The sequence below is a fragment of the Rhinolophus hipposideros genome (assembly GCF_964194185.1).
Source record: "Rhinolophus hipposideros genome assembly, chromosome: 9".
Classification (NCBI taxonomy): domain Eukaryota; kingdom Metazoa; phylum Chordata; class Mammalia; order Chiroptera; family Rhinolophidae; genus Rhinolophus; species Rhinolophus hipposideros.
In genome coordinates this window covers 36,232,172-36,251,129 of record NC_138055.1, presented here as the reverse complement: position 1 = coordinate 36,251,129, position 18,958 = coordinate 36,232,172, and the positions used below count along the sequence as shown (strand labels likewise).

The 18,958-nt window shown below is 35.0% G+C and overlaps 1 protein-coding gene across 21 annotated transcripts in view; it reads left to right on the top strand.

Moving 5' to 3' along the window:
* The window catches only part of SOX5 (SRY-box transcription factor 5), a 944,197-nt gene that overhangs the window by 120,350 nt on the left and 804,889 nt on the right, over positions 1-18,958 (top strand). For all 21 annotated transcript variants that reach the window (XM_081058265.1, XM_081058274.1, XM_081058286.1 and 18 more), the window contains exon 2: positions 12,077-12,158. The gene's annotated coding sequence lies outside the window, so the exon portion shown is untranslated. The remainder of the gene's footprint in view (positions 1-12,076; positions 12,159-18,958) is intronic.

Sequence of the window (18,958 nt, the reverse complement as noted above, 5' to 3'; positions counted from 1 at the left end):
GGGTATGTGAGGTCTGTCAGAAGTTTTACTTATGTTTTCAGAGAACCACATTTCAGCCATAGAAGAGTGTCATCTTCTAGCTATGAACAATAATGTATACATTTAAAATATTTCTGATATTAGTATTTTTTTGGCTTAATAGTATGTGCAAAGTCTTCTTTCACAATTTATATTTGTAATTGACTCTCTTTTGACTAGTGGTGATAAAATCTGCAACGTGTTACTGTCTGCATAGCTTCTCATGCCGAAAGTTCTGCTTTCATTTTTTAGCATAATTGCTTTATCTTGATCACCATTTGCCAATATCCATCTGCTGCAGTAATTTCCTCAGAAGTTGTCATATACATTGTATTACTCATACATTTCTGTAGTTAAACATTTAAAAATTATGTTTTTAAAAATAAGGGAGTAAACACTAACACAATTATCATCATTTTACTAAATTAATATAGCCCATATCATAGTTGGCTTAAATGGTTAATTGCACTCCTAGAGATTACTCCCCAAAGCATTGTTTGGCAAAGAAACACAGAAAGTTACAGAGTATATAATATTTGCTTGTTCAGAAAACCCTTTTCAGGCTAGGCCTCATTTATAAGGAACTCTTTAAGCTAATACAACCAGGGAATAAAATGCCCCTACTCTTAGCAGCTATGTAGGAGGAAAGAGGAAGGGTGGAGTTGTGGTGTCTAAAGTTTTTGTGTTCATTAGAACCTTGGTTAGGTACAATTTTGGCATGTCCTCATTTAACAGTAATTCCTGGACCCATTTGAATGACGGTGATAACTGACTACTTCATCTTTTCAGAGGATAGTGTTTCTTTACTTATCTGAAATGGATTCCTGGACTGGTGCTTTCACATTCATCTGGATCCTCCATGCCAGCTATTTACCTGTCCTGATTCCTACTTTTTGGACACTTCTGGAGTCTCTAAAACTAACCAGAGAGCTATGAAATTAGATATATTATTGGATCACAGCCATTTGCGAATGATACACGATTGTCCTGGTTCATTAGAATATCTTAAAAGAAATTAGGATTGTTTTTGGAAAAAAGTCCAACCAAATTTAATCATAAAGAGAGGTAATATATCAACTAGCCAGACATTAGAGATAGGACAGATTGCTGGGTTGGCTTTGTCTAGTGGTTACAGCATCTTATCTCTGTAATTCCCTGAGCTCTACCCTCCACACTCTGTAAGTCAGCTTTATTCTTAAGTTTGAAAGCAGATTGCATGTGCATTTCCAGGTTGGACAACCACAGAGTTTGAGAAAGAGACCATCTCTTTTGGAGGCTCTCCCTTAACAATGAGGAAATGTTTTCCCAGAAGCAAAGTTCACTCATATTTTATTGGCTCACTTAGTGTCATATGCCCATTTCTGGATCCAAACCATGTCTCTTGGGGAATACTCTTTATAGATTGGTGTAGGCTTGGCTTCACCAACCAATCACTGGCAGGAAAGATAGGATTACCACAATTGCCTTAAATTTAACAGGACCTGCCCCAGAGGTTGGGCACACCTCTTCAAACTACACAACTCTTACATGCTTAGGAAGGGGTATTTAGGAGAAAACCACAGTATCTACCACATTATGCCTTAAGGCTTATTTGTATATGTATATTCATTTGTTTGGCTTTAGAATATGAGTAAAATAATGAATTACAACTGGAATAAAAAAAGGGAAAGAAAACAACATAATATAGTGTATTTGAAGATGTGTGATTTGGTTATAAAAATTTTTCAAATGATTTCTCTGACTTTTTATAAGTTTTAAAGTTTCACCAAGTACGAATCGCATGAACAACCTAATGTCATCCCTTTGTATCTCTAGATGAGCTCAGTGAAAACCAACTTCTGTGAAATGTCCTTAAACTTGCTTTTGAGAGCTGTCATCCACATTGAGCTATTTATTCCAGCCATCCTTCCATGGCTTCTCCTCGCAAACCCTCTGTAATAGGTCAAAGAGTGTCCTGGGCTCTAGCACCACCACTCATATTTTTCAAGACCCACGCATAGAAAATTCTCTGCTTTTGCCTGCAACTTTTCAGATCTTTCCTTTCTTCAAAATCCAGCTCAAATATTATATCTATGAAGTCTTTTGGGTGACCAGCCCAGCCCCAAGCGTCTTTTCTCTCTTTCCTCTGATGACTTTAAGTATAATTTTTTATTCAGTTCATTTGGTCATTTGCTGCCTTTGGAGACCTTCTATTCTATGTCTTTGTGCTATTATTTACGTCTTCTATTATTGATTATGACCTTCTTGAAAATATCAATCCTCGATATCATAATGAGTCACGTGAATATTTTTTTTTTTATATAGTCATCTTGGAAAGGCAAGTTTAAAGAATCTCTCATTCTGGACATAAAAATAGCTCATATTTATTAAGCATTTGCTGTATGCCCAATACAGTAATAAATGCTTTACAGACATTATCTCATTTCTTCCTCACATGCACATAAAAAATTCTCCATATGGTAGGTTACAAAAACTTATCTCAAAATAGTTGTAGCGAGAAAGGTAATACAGTGGTATTCTAACAGAAAATAACCTTTAAGATCACAGGGTATTTTCAAGTATACATCTCTTACTCTGTTGTCCCAGGTCTTAACTTTGCATTCTTCTTAGTTGACTTTTTTAGGTTCGAATGGTCCTCAGTAAACTCAGTCACAGAGAGATAGATGTGTGGGAAGGGAGGGGAGAGGAGGGGAAGGGAGAGGAAGAGAGGAGAGGAGATCTTTCCAGCAGTTTGTTGGGGTAATGGGGATCCCCACTCAGCTTCCCAGAACTGGTCAAAGATTACTCAGTCCCAAGCAGTCATCCCTAAAGTGCAAGAGCAGGTGCGGGACAACACTATTTGAACCATGAAGTCTGAGAATAGGGGCAGCATGGTTTTTCAGTGGAATGCTGAATAACAATTACTCTGGTGAGTATTATTTTCAATTTATAGATAAGACCTGGGTTTAGAGATTAAGTAACTTGCCCAAGATCACCCAGATAGAAAGATTCAACCTAGCATAAAATCCAGAGTTTATGCTAGTAACCACTTTGCTATAATTGTAGCATTGTTTATTAAAATATATTTGACTATTGGTGCTCAAAATAAAAATAGCCTCTACTATATGGACCTTATTTATGTATCTTCAGTAGCTGCCCTTTTCAGATACTCAGCGCCTGTATGCCCTCATATAATCTCCTCTCTCCCTCTCTCTCTCTCTCTCTCTCTCTCTCTCTCTCTCTCTCTCTCTCTCTCTCTCTCTCTCTCTTTCTCTCTCTCTCTCTCTCTCCCAAATCAAGAAATGAACACTTATCTGAAATTATTACATTCTAGTTGAGTGACTGAATTTGCTTTCCTAAGGCTGTGTTTTAGTCACTGTGTTTCTTTATTCAGGACTTTGCATTTGAATGCTTTCATAGCTTTTTGTGGCTCCATAGACACCACATCTGACAAAGAAATTTCAGATGTTGTCAGTGCAGAGATATTTGCAGAGGAGAAACATGTTGGTCCCTGAAATCTCCCTCCATTGCCTGCAGAGGTGACTGGGTATAAGGTGGAGCTTCGTGAATATTTTACGTGGGCTAGTCCAAGAGCTGTCACTTGGCCTGCCCTGAGGAGGGAAAACAGGACAGACAGAGCTGTGGATGCTTTAGCCTTGATTCTTAGAGCTCCTGAGATGAAAGTGTGTGTGTGTCCTGTTATCTCTGGCTCCTTCCAAAATCCGGGGCCTGCCCTGCTCTTGCTTAGGCCTGCCCACACGGACCCTGCTCTTCAGGTTCTTCCTGCCCTCTTGCTGCCTCAGAGAGACCACCCACCATCTCACTGCAGCTCTAAGTCTTCCCATGCTTCTCTTTCTGACCCAAGAATTTCAGATGTCTAAGATGAGTTTTATATACTTTTTGCCACTATTGTAATTTAGGTGCTATTTAATTTTTTCTATATTAACACAAACATTTTGTGGCAACCATCCCTTTCCTAACATTCTGGAATGCATTCCTCATTTTCTTTCTTTCTCTGCTAATGACTTTTCCAACTTTGAAGTAGTTAGATCACAGCTTCTTTATTAATAAGTTTTAATGACTTTGTTTTCTCCACATCATCTAACAAAGTACGTTGCAGATATTGCTCAACAATATATTTATTTAATTTGCCTCAGTACTCAGAGATGGGTTGAACTGTCTGTGACATTAATATGAGGACCAGCAATTTCATCTTATTCATAGAGGTGGCCTGAATACTGCTTTACTCTGCACGTTCAGCTTGGAGTAAGAGCTGTAGGAGGAAACAAAATTTACCAGCCTAATCCACGGATTGGTATGTAGTTCTTACCATCTTTATCCGTTTAGTCTTTAATATATCAATTGAGGGGTTAATTTGGGATCACGATCATTTTTTTTTTCTTTTAGAATATAGAATTTGGTTATTCTTAGGATTTTTGCTTTTAATCAGCAATAATGGCTTTGTGTTGTAAAAAGCATTAAAATATTATATGCTATTTTTTCCAGAGTAGATGTCAGTTATCTTATAGTTTACATTTAACCCATGATGATACTGTGGCTGGAAAGGGGAATAAGTCCTTTCCAGGTGAAATGTGGCATATAAACAATGAAAATTAGATTTGTAGATTATTGTCCTAATAATAACAGTTCATAGTCTATATTGAAGGTATTGGGTCTAGTCACCCACTGATTTTTAACTGGTAAAGTATAATGTTACCTTCTGTCCATGTACATCAGCATAGGGGCATATCTATTTTACTTTTTAATGTTATAAACCACAAAGGCTTTTCTAAATTATCAGGGGGCAAACTAGTGAAAAAAATGTCATAAGCTTTCATCAGCTGTTTTGATTTTATCTGCCACTTTGGGGCTTTTACACTTTTTTCCCCATCCCATCTCTAAGAGGCAAACAAAGAAATATAATTTGCATTAGCTCTAGAAATGCCTCTGAGATCACTGCTCTAAGTGTGCTGGGGATTTGGAATAGAAATCCTGAAAAAGAGAAAAAGGCAAGGGTAAACGCTCTGTCTACAAGGGAGTTTCATCAGCGTGTGGTGAGAGTACAGCATTGGATGTGTGAATACAAATTGTGCAACCTTCCTCTCCTTTTAAAGAAAAAACAGTCGAGGAATGTGGAAGCTCTCTCTGGTTAAAGAGTTGGGCCTGACGGCAGCTGTATAGCTTAGTTTTTATTTCCAAGTCAGATACTTCCCTGTTGGAGGGCTTAGCACCCTCACTCCTTCTTGCCCAGCTGCCTGTCACACACAGCACCACTGGTTGAGAGGAAGGCAAATAGCTGTCTCTGTACATGATGCTGAATGGAGCTCTGTCATTTGGCCAGCCCACTGGGATGGAAGGGAAGGGCATTTGAATTCTCACTTTGGTGCAGGGCATTAGCACATTCACCCTCTGCTGGCATTGGGTCAAGTAACCCAAGTTAGCCTGTGAACCAAGTTTTTCCCTGGAGTAAATATAATACATGTACTTGGCTAGAAGGTCAGCTGTGAAAGGACGATTTCTTTTCTGTAGGATTAGGTATTTGTGCAAATTTCTAAAGCATTGAAGTGGAGGCAATTTAGACATTTAATGGAAGCAAAATCTATTCTAAATAAAATAGGAAGATCTCACTATAGATTCATAGATCTGTGTATTTGTATGCTCAAGGATAATAATAATACTGGGATACATATGAGAGAAAAGAGATGAGTGAAAATAAGAAAAAAAAATAATGGAGTTGAGCCCAAGTAAATGAAACTCTATTATTTAATTATAGTATCTGACTGTGAATATAAATGGGAGATAGAGAACAAGAACTTTTTCTACAGTTTGGATCATAGAGGATTCATGACTAAAAGGGGAAGTCTGTCACTTAGAGCTAAGAGCTAGACATTTGATCCTTCATAAAATGAATCAGGGAGTATAAAAAATATTTTGGGAATTGAGGACAGTCACATTTGGACACACTCAAATGTTTTTATATCTAAAGTGAGAAAAAACTGCATAATGTGGAAAATATGCCAGAGTCCTTCAAATTTGCCCGTCTGTAGTAACCTGAATAGATGGGGGAAAAACTCACTGATACACAAGGGAAAAGAACATGCTAACTCTTACAGTTTCGTTTTTGGAAACTCTTGTGGGCCGGTGTCTATAACGACATCGATGGTTGGGCCATTAATTTGTTATCAATTGATACTTTTGGCAAGTGGGTCAGTTTAAACTCCAGGGTTCTGGTGAAATTCTACTGTAGATGACTGATGATATTCTATCTGCCATGTTCTTAATTTGTCTTCCTTAAGGGAATGACGCTTAACTGCATTCTCAAGCTGATTGTTGACACACTTTAGATTTTAAAAAATGAATATTTTTATTCTTCATTGTTTAGTAACATCAGACCTCAGTTCTAGGTTCAACTCTGTTACTTGCCCGTGACCTGGTGCAAGTTAACTTCATCTCTCTATAATGTATTTGCTATAAAAGGTGTACAATAGCCTAGGTAATTAAGCCCACTTATAATTTTAACCGACTATGAGTAATTGATGGTCCATAATCTTGATAAATAAAATAAATGGAAAATTTTGTTCATACTTCAAAGACCTCTCAGATTTCTGTTTACTTTAGTGCACTAGAAAACACATTCTTAGACGTTTTCTTTAAATTTGTCTATCCAAAATAGTATGCATCAAATGACAGAAATCTTGGTTTTTCAAATCAGTAAGGTTCCCCCCCAACTAATCTCAATTAATTTCTGTTATCTTTTTAGTGTAAGTATGCATGTGTAGTTCTAGATGGGAAAAAACAGGAGAGTTTGGGTCAGGGAGAAGCAGGAAGAATATCTCACATAGCTACATTTATTATGATGTTTAGATTTTTGATTTACTAACTCACCAATTTGCAAAAATATTCAATAGGATAGGACATGATTTATGACACACTTCACTCAAACTGGTAAAACAATGACACCATCAGACTATGATAAACTATGTATATATAATGTCATACCTAAAGCAACCACTAAAAGCTATATGAAGAGACACTCAAAAACACTATAGGTAGATCAAAATTGAATTACAAAAAAATATTGAATGAAGGTAAGAAAAAGAAAACAGAGAATTAAAAAAATAGAAAAAAATTGCAAAATTAAGCCCTGACACACCATTATGTAAGGAGTCTAAATACAACAATTAAGAGAGATATTGTCAGAGAGTATTAAAAAATAAGACCCAGGTATATGCTGTGTATAAGAAATGTCTTCAATTATAATGATACAGGCAGGTTGAAAGTAAAAGAATGGATAAAGATATATTATGCAAACATTAATAAAAAGAAAATAGGCTTTGGAGCAAAGAAAATTCCAATGAAAGAGAAGAATTTTATATAATGATAAAGGAATTGCTCCATCAACAAGATGTGGCAATCCTAAATATATATGCACTAAATTACTGAGCTGCAAAATACATGAAGCAAAAAATGACAGATTTGAAAAAAGAAATATACAAATTCACAAATATAGTTGAAGATTTCAAAAACCCTATTTATCAATCCATAGAAAACTAGATGCAAAATCAGCAAGGATATAGAAAACTCAACAACATCTGTAACCAACAGACTATAATTGACACTTTACCCAACAGCTGCAGAACACACATTCTTTTCATGTGATCATGGAACATATACCAATATTGACCCTCTCCTGGACCAGAAAACACATCTCAAGAAATTTAAAAGAATTAAAATCATATGGAAGCTATTCTTTGACCACCATGGAATCAAATTAGAAATCAATAATGAAAAGAAAACAGAAAAATCTCTTAACACTTGGAAAGTAAGCAGCATACACTATAAATAACTTATAGGTTACAAAGGATGTGTCAAGGGACATAAAAATACATTGCACTGAATGAAAATAAAAATGTAACATCCAAATTTGTGGGTAAGAATTGCTGAAAGGGAAGTTCATACTTTAAATGTATACATTAGAAAAAGTCTCAAATTAATAATCTGAGCTCCTACTTCAAGAACCTAGAATAAGAAGAGCTAAATATAACCAAAGCAAGCAGATGAAAGGAAATAATGTTAAGGAAAAAGTCAATAAAATTGAAAAACAATCAATTTTTAAAACCTGGTTATTTGAAAAGAGTGACAAAATTGACAAACCTCTAACACGACTAACAGAAAAAAGAGAAAAGACACAATTTACTAATATCAGGAATGAGAAAGGGTTTATCTCTACAGACCCTGCAGGCATCAAAAGGGTAATATGCTAATACTACAAACAATTCTACACACTTAAATTTGAAAACTTAGATTAAATGGACCAATTCCTCAAAAAGCACAATTCCACAACTCATCCAGTATTAAATAGATAATTTGAATAGCCCTGTAACTAAGAAGAAAATTGAATCTGTAATTTTAAAACTTCCAAAAAACAACACCTGGTCCCAGAGGTTCTACTAGAGAATTCTAACTAACATTGAGAGATGTAACATTAATTCTATGCAGTCTATTCCAACAAACCATTTATTTCATGTAAGTAGTACTACCCAGATGCCCAAATCAGACAAAGACAGCATAAAAAAAATGAAAACTAGAGACAAATATCCCTCATGAATACAGATACACAGATACTTAATAAAATATTAGCAAATAGAATTTAGTAATATATAAAAATAACATAAAGCTTGACCAATTAGTAGTCATTCCAAGGATGCAAGACTGGTTCAACTTGAAAAACTGTCAGTATGATTCCCCATGTTAATGGGCCAGAAAAGAAACAGCATATGATCCTATCAATTAACGCAAAAAAAAAAAATAAAGAAATCAACACCTATTCATGACAAAAACCCTCACAAGAAGTAGGAACAGAGCACTTCCTCAGCGTGACATAGAGCATCTATAAAAACTAAAAATCTACAACTGACATTACTTTTAATGACGAAAGACTGAATTCTTTCCTCTCAGATGAAGAACAAGGTCAAGAATGTCTGCACTCTACACTTTTATTCAATATAGTGCTAAAATTTCCAGCCAGTGCAAAAGATAAGAAAAATTAATTAAAAGCATAGAGATAAGAAAAGAAGAAATCAAACTGTTCCTATTTGTAAGTCACATGATTATTTATATAGAAAATCCCAAAGAACTTAAAAAAGCAAAAAAAAACCCAACCAAACAAACAAAAACAAAACAAAAAAAACACTCCCCATACTTGTGAGTTCAGAGAAGTAGTAGGATATAAGATAAACATACAAAAATTAATTATGTTCCTATATAATAGCAATAAACAACCAGACATCAAAATAAAAAATATATATGACACCATTTACAATCACTAAAAAAATTAAATACTTAGGTAAAAATCTAATAAAACATTTATAGGACTTGTATGCCCAAACCCGTAATACTGCTGGAAGACCTAAACAGATAAATATATCATATTCATGGACTGGGAGACTCACCATAACAAAGATGTCACTTCTCCCCAAACTGATATACAGGTTTCACAACAACTTCTATCAAAATTCCAGCAAGATTTTTTGTAGATATTGGCAAGATTATTCTAAAATTTATTTAGAAAGAGAAAGGAATCTAAATAGTCAAATAAAGTAGGAGGAATTAATTTACCCAATTTCAAGATTTATTATATAGCTATGTTAATCAAGACAATGTAATATTGGCAGAGAGATTGCAATGGGATAGCATAGAGAACCTAGAAATTGACCCACACAAATATATCCAACTGATTCTGACAAAGTTGCAAATGGTTTTAAATGGCGTTGGAGCAAACGGATAGCCATAGGCAAATTGAAGCTTGACCTAAGTCTTACTTTTACAAAATTTAACTCGAACTATATCATGAAGTTACATGAAAAACTTAAAACTATAAAACTTTTATGGAAAAAGTAGAAAATCTTCAGTATCTTGGGTTAGACAGAGCATTTTTAAATATTACAACAAAAGTATGATCCATAAAAGGAAAAAAATGATAAATTGGACTTTATCAAAATTAAAAACTTTATTAAAAATTAAAAAAAAATTGGGAGGATGAAAAGACAAGATACAGACTGGGAGAAAATATTTGCAAACTATATATCTGACAATAGACTAGTATTAAGTATAAACTTTCAAAACTATAGTAAAAAATAAACAATTCAATTAGAGCATGGACAAAGGCATGAAGAAACATTTCTGGGAGAAGATATATAGATAACAAGCATCTGAGAAGATATGCATAATAATTAATTGTTAGAGAAAAAACCGAATGGCTGAAATAAAATATAATGACATCAACAAACTGGCAAGGATGCTTAGAAACTGGCTCACTCATGCATTGGTGGTGAGGATGTGATATGGTACAGCTAATTCTGCAAAACAATTTGGCAGGTTTTTAAAGAAAACTTAACATACATCTACCATACAATCCAGCAAGTGCACTCCTGGGCATTTATCCCAGAGAAAGAAAAACTTATGCTCACACAAAAACATGTATACAAATGTTTATAGCTGCTTTATTCATAATAACCCCAAACTGGAAATGATGCAGTGTCCTTCTATGAGTGAATGGTTAAACAATTCATGCCATAGAACACTACTCAACAATAAAAATGAATGAACTATTATTGATAGACACACCAACCTGGATGAATCTATAGATACTTACATTGAGTTTATGATTTCATTTATATACTTGAAATGACAAAAATAGAGAAATCGTGAATAGATTAATGGTTTCCAGGTTTTAAGGAAAAAGTAGGGTGGGAGGGGAACGGGTGTGGCTATAATAAGGCGATGTGAGGGATTCTTATGGTGACGAAAGTGTTCTGTATGTTGACTCTATTTGATATTTTACTATAGCTTTGCAAGATGTTACCTTTGAGTAAAGAATGCACAGGGTCTCTCTGTATTGTTTCTTATAAATACATGTAAATCTACAATTACCTTAAACAAAAATGCTTACTTAAAAAAGACAACTCTCTAATGGATTTTAGGTTAAAATCCAAAGCCTTCCCTTGGCCTTTTCCAACCTCATTCATTTCCTACTTCTCTCTCTCTCACATGTCATGCTGCATGCAGCCACAGAGACCTTTTTGCTGTTCCTGGACATGCCTAGGAAGCTCTTACCACACAACCTTGATACAGTAGCCCTGCCTTATTTGCAGGGAACATGTTCCAAGATGCCCAATGGATGCCTGAAACCGTGGATAGTAACAAACCCTATATATGCTATTGTTTTTACACATATGTACCAATGATAAACTTTAATTTATAAATTAGGCATGGTAAGAGATTCGAACAGTTATGATACAGTGTAAGAAAAGAAATAGAACAGTTATGATACAGTGTAAGAAAAGTTCTATGAATGTCACTCTCAAGATATCTTGTACTGTAGTCACCCTTTTTGTGATGACATGAGATGATAAACATAAGTGATGAGATGAAGTGAGGTACTCAGAACAGCATGCAATTTCAAACTTATGAATTGTTTGTTTCTGAAATTTCTCATTTAATATTTTCACACCACGGTTGACCCCAGGTAACTGAAACCATGGAAAGTAAAATGTCGAATGAGGGGGATTACTGTACTTGCTGCTCCCTCTGCCTGGAAAGCTCCTCCCTCTGGCTTACTCTCTTCATCCTGGTCTCTGCTTAAATGTTACCTTATCAGAGAAGTTTGTCCTTGAACAGTCTGTCTAAAGTAGTACCCCCATCACAGTCTCTTCTCCTACCTGGATTTATTTTTCTTCTCTCATTAGAAACAAATTTGGTATTTTTAAAAATCCCCAGTTCTTATCGGAACCATACATTTCCTACTGTGCCTCCTCTTTTCTATGTGTTATGGAATTTGGACCATTTGATGTCAAAAACTGGTTCGGTCCCTTTTCTTTTCTTCTGCTGATGGCTCTGAATCTGTCTCGGTGGAATTTAAGGGTTCTGTAGTACTGTACATGCTCTCTATTCTATCATGCTCAGCTTATCGCAATTCACTGGATTTCCCCAAATAACTAATGTTTGAAAGAGTCAACCTTGACTCCACATGCCATGCATGAATCTGCCTCTAAATAACTTAGCTCTTATTTTCTTCTAGGCTTTTTAATCAGCCCACTGTGTAAAGACACACTTCTCGAGGATCCTTAGACGTCTTGGACAAGCTATCCCATATGTGGCAGGTATGTCTCCAACTAGACCCTGAGTGTGCAAGAAATGGAACTGTCTTCTTCTGTAGATAAATCTGCATTCTATTTAGAGTCCCCCTTTAACCGTGTGGCAACCATCTGAGATTGCATCCAAGTTCTAGGTGATTTTGTGAGGTACTAAACTTCTGACGGGTGATGTACCTGCTCCTTGGCTCGCCGAATGGGGAGAGACACGCGATTCAAGGAAATGAAATAAAATGCTTCAAATACTATACCCCATATGATAAAGAATATTGCTTGTCCTCTTTTGTGTATCTACCATGTGATTTTTAATCTTTATAATGGCACTGAATCCTTTATAGTAAGGATTTGCCATTTGAGGAAACCAGGATGTTGGTTTACTGCCATAACCAAGTACCACAAACAGCGTGTTTTACACAGAAATGTATTGTCTCACAGATCTGGAGGCTAGAAGTCTGAATTCAGGGTGTCAACAGGCCTGTTTCTTTCTGAGGACATGTGGGAAGGATCTGTTCCAGCCCTTTTCCTTGGCTTTTAGACGACATTTTTCCCCTATGTGTTTGCATCGTCTTTCCTCTGTGAGTGTCCGTCTCTAAATCCAAGTTTCCTTTTATATAAAGGACATCAGTCCTTTATATAAGGCTCAAACAAATGTTCTCTTCTTCACTAATTCCATCTGCAACAACCCTGTTTTCAAAGGTCATATTCTGAGATGCTGGGCGTTAGGACTTCAACATATGAATTTGGGGGGGCTGGGGGGAGCTAGGGACACAGGGTTCAAAGAGGCTTCCTGGCTTCACTGTCACACAGACCTTGAAACGCCATTACAGAGATTCTCCACCATAACTGTATGACTCAAGCGCTTGCGTTCTTTCTGCTTTATTTACTGCGCTTCATCTCAGGCAACTCCTGTATGCAGGCCTGTGCAATGAGGAGAGTGTGGCTTTCCTTTCAGCAACCAAACCAAGGCTGGGTAAGGCATGAATTCATTTAGGAAAGGAACACTTACTTAGACATAAGGTCATGCCATCAATGAATTCAGAATAACTCGCTTACACAAAGGAGAAACTGGAACATGTTTGGGGAGAGATCCAATCTAATCCCATCATACTATAGGATACAAAATGAATTTATACTTGAACCAGAGGTGTAGATTACACCAGGATTCAAATGGCTCTAAAGCTGTTAAGATGGTGTCAACTTGAGTTTGGTGGTATTATTCCTATGTCCTGTGATTTACATTTTTGGTGCTCTTGACCTGTATTCATATATAAATAGGCCATATGTATGGCCTATTACATATCCTATAGTATGATGTTTAAAACGTGTAATGAAACAACATATTTAAATCATGCAAAAGAAAAAGGGGGAAAAATCTCTGCTATAGAGTCCACGCAAGCATTTCCTGGATAATGATGATAGCTTTACTAAAAAAGATAAAATATACTCAGCTTCAGTTAGGATTGTATTCAGGAGAATTATCAGATTATTTTGGATATTTTCCTTTTTGAAACAATTCTTCAGTGCATCCTAGGTTGGAGATAGGAATTGTAATAGTGATTTGGAAAAGTGGCTTTGTACATATGAACATAATTTGAGTCTTGTAATATTCAGCAGTGTTTCATTCCCAACGGCAAAACTATATATTATTTCTTTCAGTTAGTGCCTGAAATATACACCTACAGAAATACATTCATTATAAGATTTTTCTTGACAAAACTCTGATAGATGATCACTTACTGAGAAATATGTGTACTGAGGACTATTTAAAAAAAATACCCTTTAATGAAACTGTACTAATGATATATATTTAGCTAATTGTGTACAAAGATCTAAACATGATTTCATATAAAGTAGACTGATGGCCAGGTAAATAAGCCTGGCACAGGTGTGCAGAGTTCTGAGAATTAGATAGCTGATCTAATGAAAAGTAGAGGGAGCTTCAAAGAAATATTTTATTGTAAATTAGATTTCCATTATAAAACACATATGACCACTTAACAAGAAATGCTTTTAAATAAGGGTAAAAAATTGCTAACAATATCAATAAGCAAAAGTAAAAAAGTCACCTTTTGATATATTTGCTTCTCTTTCTTTTTTATTCATTTGTTCAACTGAGGATTGCTAGCATTTAATGCAGACATTTGGGAACTAAGGATGGTGAGGACAAAGTTTCTGCCCTGAAGGAGCATTTACTTTATCAGGGAAATAGACAGTCAATGAGTCCTTAGAATAGGTCATAAGTACAATACTAGAGGACTGTGGGCCAGAGAACTAGGTATCATCTCTATCGTCAGGTCTGGAAAGGCTCTGACAGGTAGGTTGGGATAAAAACCTGAGAAGAAATCTTTTAGTCAGAAAAGAGAAGAAAATACATTTCAGTTTGAGGAAAGAACATCTGCCAAGGTATGGCAGTATTAAAATAACATTATACAGGAACTGTAAATAATGTAGCATGTCTGGAACAATAGAGAATGAGGTTGGAGAAGTAGTGGAGATAATATCATGGATATTAATGCGAGGTATCCTCCTGCAAGAAAAGTTTCAAGAAGGGAGAGAATATGTTTAAAGTTTCATTTTAGAAAAATTAATCTTTGGCAATATGATTGGATGGCTGGCTTAGAAATTACAGACCTTAGACACTAAGGGTTTGGTAAGAAGCTGAAATAAAGTTCAAATAAATGACACTTTGCTTGCGTGCACCTCTAGCAGAATTTTGGTAGGGACACTAAAATTTATTCTGATGGTCATATGTTTTTATAAAATTTACAAAAAATGTGAGTTTTTAACATCAATTAGTTGTGAGTACTTTCTATATTATTACCCCTCTGTTTTGCTACTCTTAATGTTGGCATTGGTGACACAGATTTTGTGTTCACAATTTTACCTTTGTTTTCTTTAAAGGGGCCCTAGCATTGTATAAGCTTAGGCCTCACTTTGCAAATCCAGCACCAAGACAATATTGCAGCAATCCAGAAGAGAAATAGCTCTTAAATCAAGGTAGTAGTTGTAGAGATAAAGAAGAAAAAGATGAGAAGACAAAGGAGAAAGAATTATTGGCTCTGTTGTGAGGTAAACGATAGTGCCAAGATTTCTCACTTCTATAACTTAGTGAGTGGTAAGGCTGTTAACAGGAAAAAAAAATGGTAAGGGCAGGTCACTATTGTAAATAACCGTTTATTAAACATCTTTGTGTGTATATTTCATATTTTGGGATTTACAAAAATGGATTTGCTGTATCACAGTGTATAAATATTTTAATCGATTTTGTTATCTATTACCAAATTGCTTTCCAGATACCATGTTTCCCCTAAAATAAGATCTAACTGGAAAATAAGCCCTAGCATGATTTTTCAGGATGACATCCCTTGAACATAAGCCCTAATGCATCTTTTGGAGCAAACCTTACTATAAGACACAGTCTTATTTAAGACTTATTTATAAAAACTTAATATAAGACTTATTTTCGGGGAAACACAGTAGGTAGTATGCCGTTTAACATGATGTATAAATGAGTTTCCTTGTCTACTCCCTCTAGCATTGGGCATTATAATTCTCAAACTAAATTATTGGGTAAAATCAGTACCTCCTTTTCATTTTACTCTGAGGTGAGATAAATACCATCCATTATTGTTAGCTCTGCATAGAAATCTATTTTCAGGGGGTGATTATAGTGGTCCTTTCCTGGTAGTAATTTAGGAAGCATTAGGAGGTAGTTGTAAATCTTTTATGTAAGCAGTTATATTATATACTCTAAATGCATGCATTCATACATATATTATAAAATCTAGATATAGATGGGGCTAAAACAATTGTGTAGATCAGATAGTTTGAGACCAGGTATCAGCAAATTGTTTTCTGATAAGGGCCAGATAGTAAATATTTTAGGTTTTGTGGGTTAGGAGATGAAATTGAGGATACTATGGAATACTTCAAGAGAGAAAAAGATTTTCCACGAAATTTTTACTGACATAGTTCAAAATATAATAATTGAGTAAATTTTTTGTAATAGAAGTCAAATGATGAGAAAAATTGAATTCTTTTTGGGGAGGAGACATTTCACTTAATTGTAGTCAAAGTTAATGTTCTCTATCATCAAATTGATTGTAAATGTTAATTCATTAAGCCATTTGTGTTTCAGAGGCGGTGAGCTGAATTTGGATCACAGTCCATACTGTGCCAATCCTATTTTAGACAATCATATTTAAAAGTCATTTTTCCATTAGGCTTTGTTAAATATTTTATTTGATAATAAGTTTCATATTTTATTTGTACCCATGGCCATCTACAACTTGCAAAACACCAAAATGCACATGAACACCTGTGTGTGTGTGTGTGTGTGTGTGTGTGTGTGTGTGTAGCACGAGTGGTTTTATTCTGCATTGCCAGTGGTATTGGGATATATTTGGGGTTGTAGCACTATTACAACAAAGCATTTTGTCTATTTAGGTTAAGAGATCAGAGAAGTGAAACAGGAAACTAGACTTGGCAGGTCCAAATTTGGTCTGTTGATGTATGTATTAGAATGACTTTGAACGTTCCCTGTTTTGACTTGAGTTGACTATAATTGGTTCTGTTCATTAACGTCTGTTTCTGCAAACTTTTGGGAGTTTGTGCTTTGGTTTCAGCTTTGCTGTTGCTCAGCAACTTTCCAAAATATATTAATTCTTCCCCCACCCTCCCTCCCAAGCTTGATGTCTTGAAATATTTTTTATAACTCACATTTAATTTGCTAATGATTTTTGTGGTAAGGCCACCCAGTTTCTAAAGTTTCAAGAAAGAAAATAAGGGATGAAGAAAATAAACAAAATGGAAAGATATGCAAATTTTGAAAGCTAGTAAACAGGTCATTTCACCCACTGCAGAGATTGGGCCATCTAGTATCTCAAAAGTTTCAACTGGAATTTGATTCCGAAATTTAAGAACATTTTTTCCTTTATACTTTTAATGAATGGTTTGGGAAATCCATTAAAACTTAGATAAATTTAGCTACTTTCATGAGTATGCTGAATTATGGATTGGAATTCTTAAAAACCGAGGATTGGATTGAAAGTTTATGTTTTATCTTTTTAGTCAATATGGGTACAAAGAATTGGTATCTTTTTAATGTATAATAAAAAAGAATGCAAATGAATAAAATCAATATGCAAACCTTATTTCAAAAAATATGAAAAATCTTTTCTTACGTTACTGGTATGTAGAATATTTTGATTTAATATTCTGTTTAATGGATAAATATGCTATATCTATTTTTGCAACAAACACAGCTATGTATATTTTTTAGAGATAATGTGTTATTAGATTGCAATTTGGTTTTGAGAGTCAGCACAGGAGAAAATGCCATCAAAATTAAATCAGAGAGACCATGGTGTATGTGGGGCGAGGTCCACCAAAAGGGGAGTCAAAATGGGGATAAGCTGATTTTCAATTAAGTGGGACAGAGTTATGTTGTTTGCAAACTCTTCTATGTATAGCGAAGTATTCATGGTGTTCCCCTTTGCCTAGATCACTGTGACACACAGGTGAGGAACCAGTGACTCACTGGACCTGTCCTTTAGCACTGAGACCTGACACATGTAGGTGGAGGTGAAAAACTAGGTTTGAAACATACAGAGCCAGAATCTACTCTGTGGAGAACCCTTCTTATTATTAGATGTGTAATACTGTAAACAGATAACATGGTTTGTATCAATGCCCAGTCACAATAGAAGTTCTCTCCTGTCAAAAATATAATGACTAATTCAGTTTATACTATTATTAATGCATTCGATATTTTTTCTTTTTTATAAATATTACATAAATACAGTTTCTCAGATGTCTGTTGTTTTAGGATACAAATTTGTAGCAATAATACAAGTAGCAAGAAGCACTGTGTGTGTGCAGCTGCATGTTTTCTGAATCCCAACTATGTAGAGTTAAAAACCAATTTTGATTAAACATACTAGATAAAATGGATTATCTTTCTATTTTCTCTGTAGAAAACAATATTTATGAAGAGGCAATCAGAGAGTACGCAGCCAAAAACTTAAGGAAAAAAAGCATTAGGGAGGTGTGCTCAGAGAGCTAATTATCTGAATATTTTTTTTTTCCAGATTTGTGATGTTGGTGATATTTCTCAGCATTTTAAAGTAGTAATTTATTGGGATTCTTTCATTGTAAAGAAATATTCACTTTCATGTTAAATTAATTTTTAAAATTTGTATTCTTATTCTGAAATTGCATAAGCTTTGGGCCCCCAGAAAACTGGATCCACAGAATAAATACTTATCAAATATTTAGATACCATAAAGGTAAGAGTCACTTTTAGCCTAGCATAGAGCCTAGTTTATAATCGTCACACATTATGTGTTTGAAATTGAATGCTTCTTCATAAAAACAATGAGTTTTTTTTTTCAGTGATAACTGGTGCTTTATACCGACATTAAATGATACTTGTACGCTGTAGCTAAAAATTTCTACCTTCTCAGTATCTTGAGGTGATGAAATCCTTGTTTCTACAAACGATTTTCTTATGGGTGAAAAACTGTGAAAACTTCATTTACCTAGGGATTTAACATGTACAAATATTATCATTTCTCTCAACCATTGTTTTCTTTCTTTCTTTGTCTTTCTTCTTTTGGTTTAATTTGTAAAAAGAAAAAAAAACAGGAAGGAAGGATGAAAGAGGAGGGGAGGAAGGGAGGTGCAGAGAGGTAGCGAGGGGCGGGAGCAGAGAGGGAGGGAAAGAGAAAGCCTCATAAGTCAGAAGACTTTTTGCTCAGAATGAATTATATTGTAGTGGTAGGAGAATCTTTGAACAGGTACCTCAAATT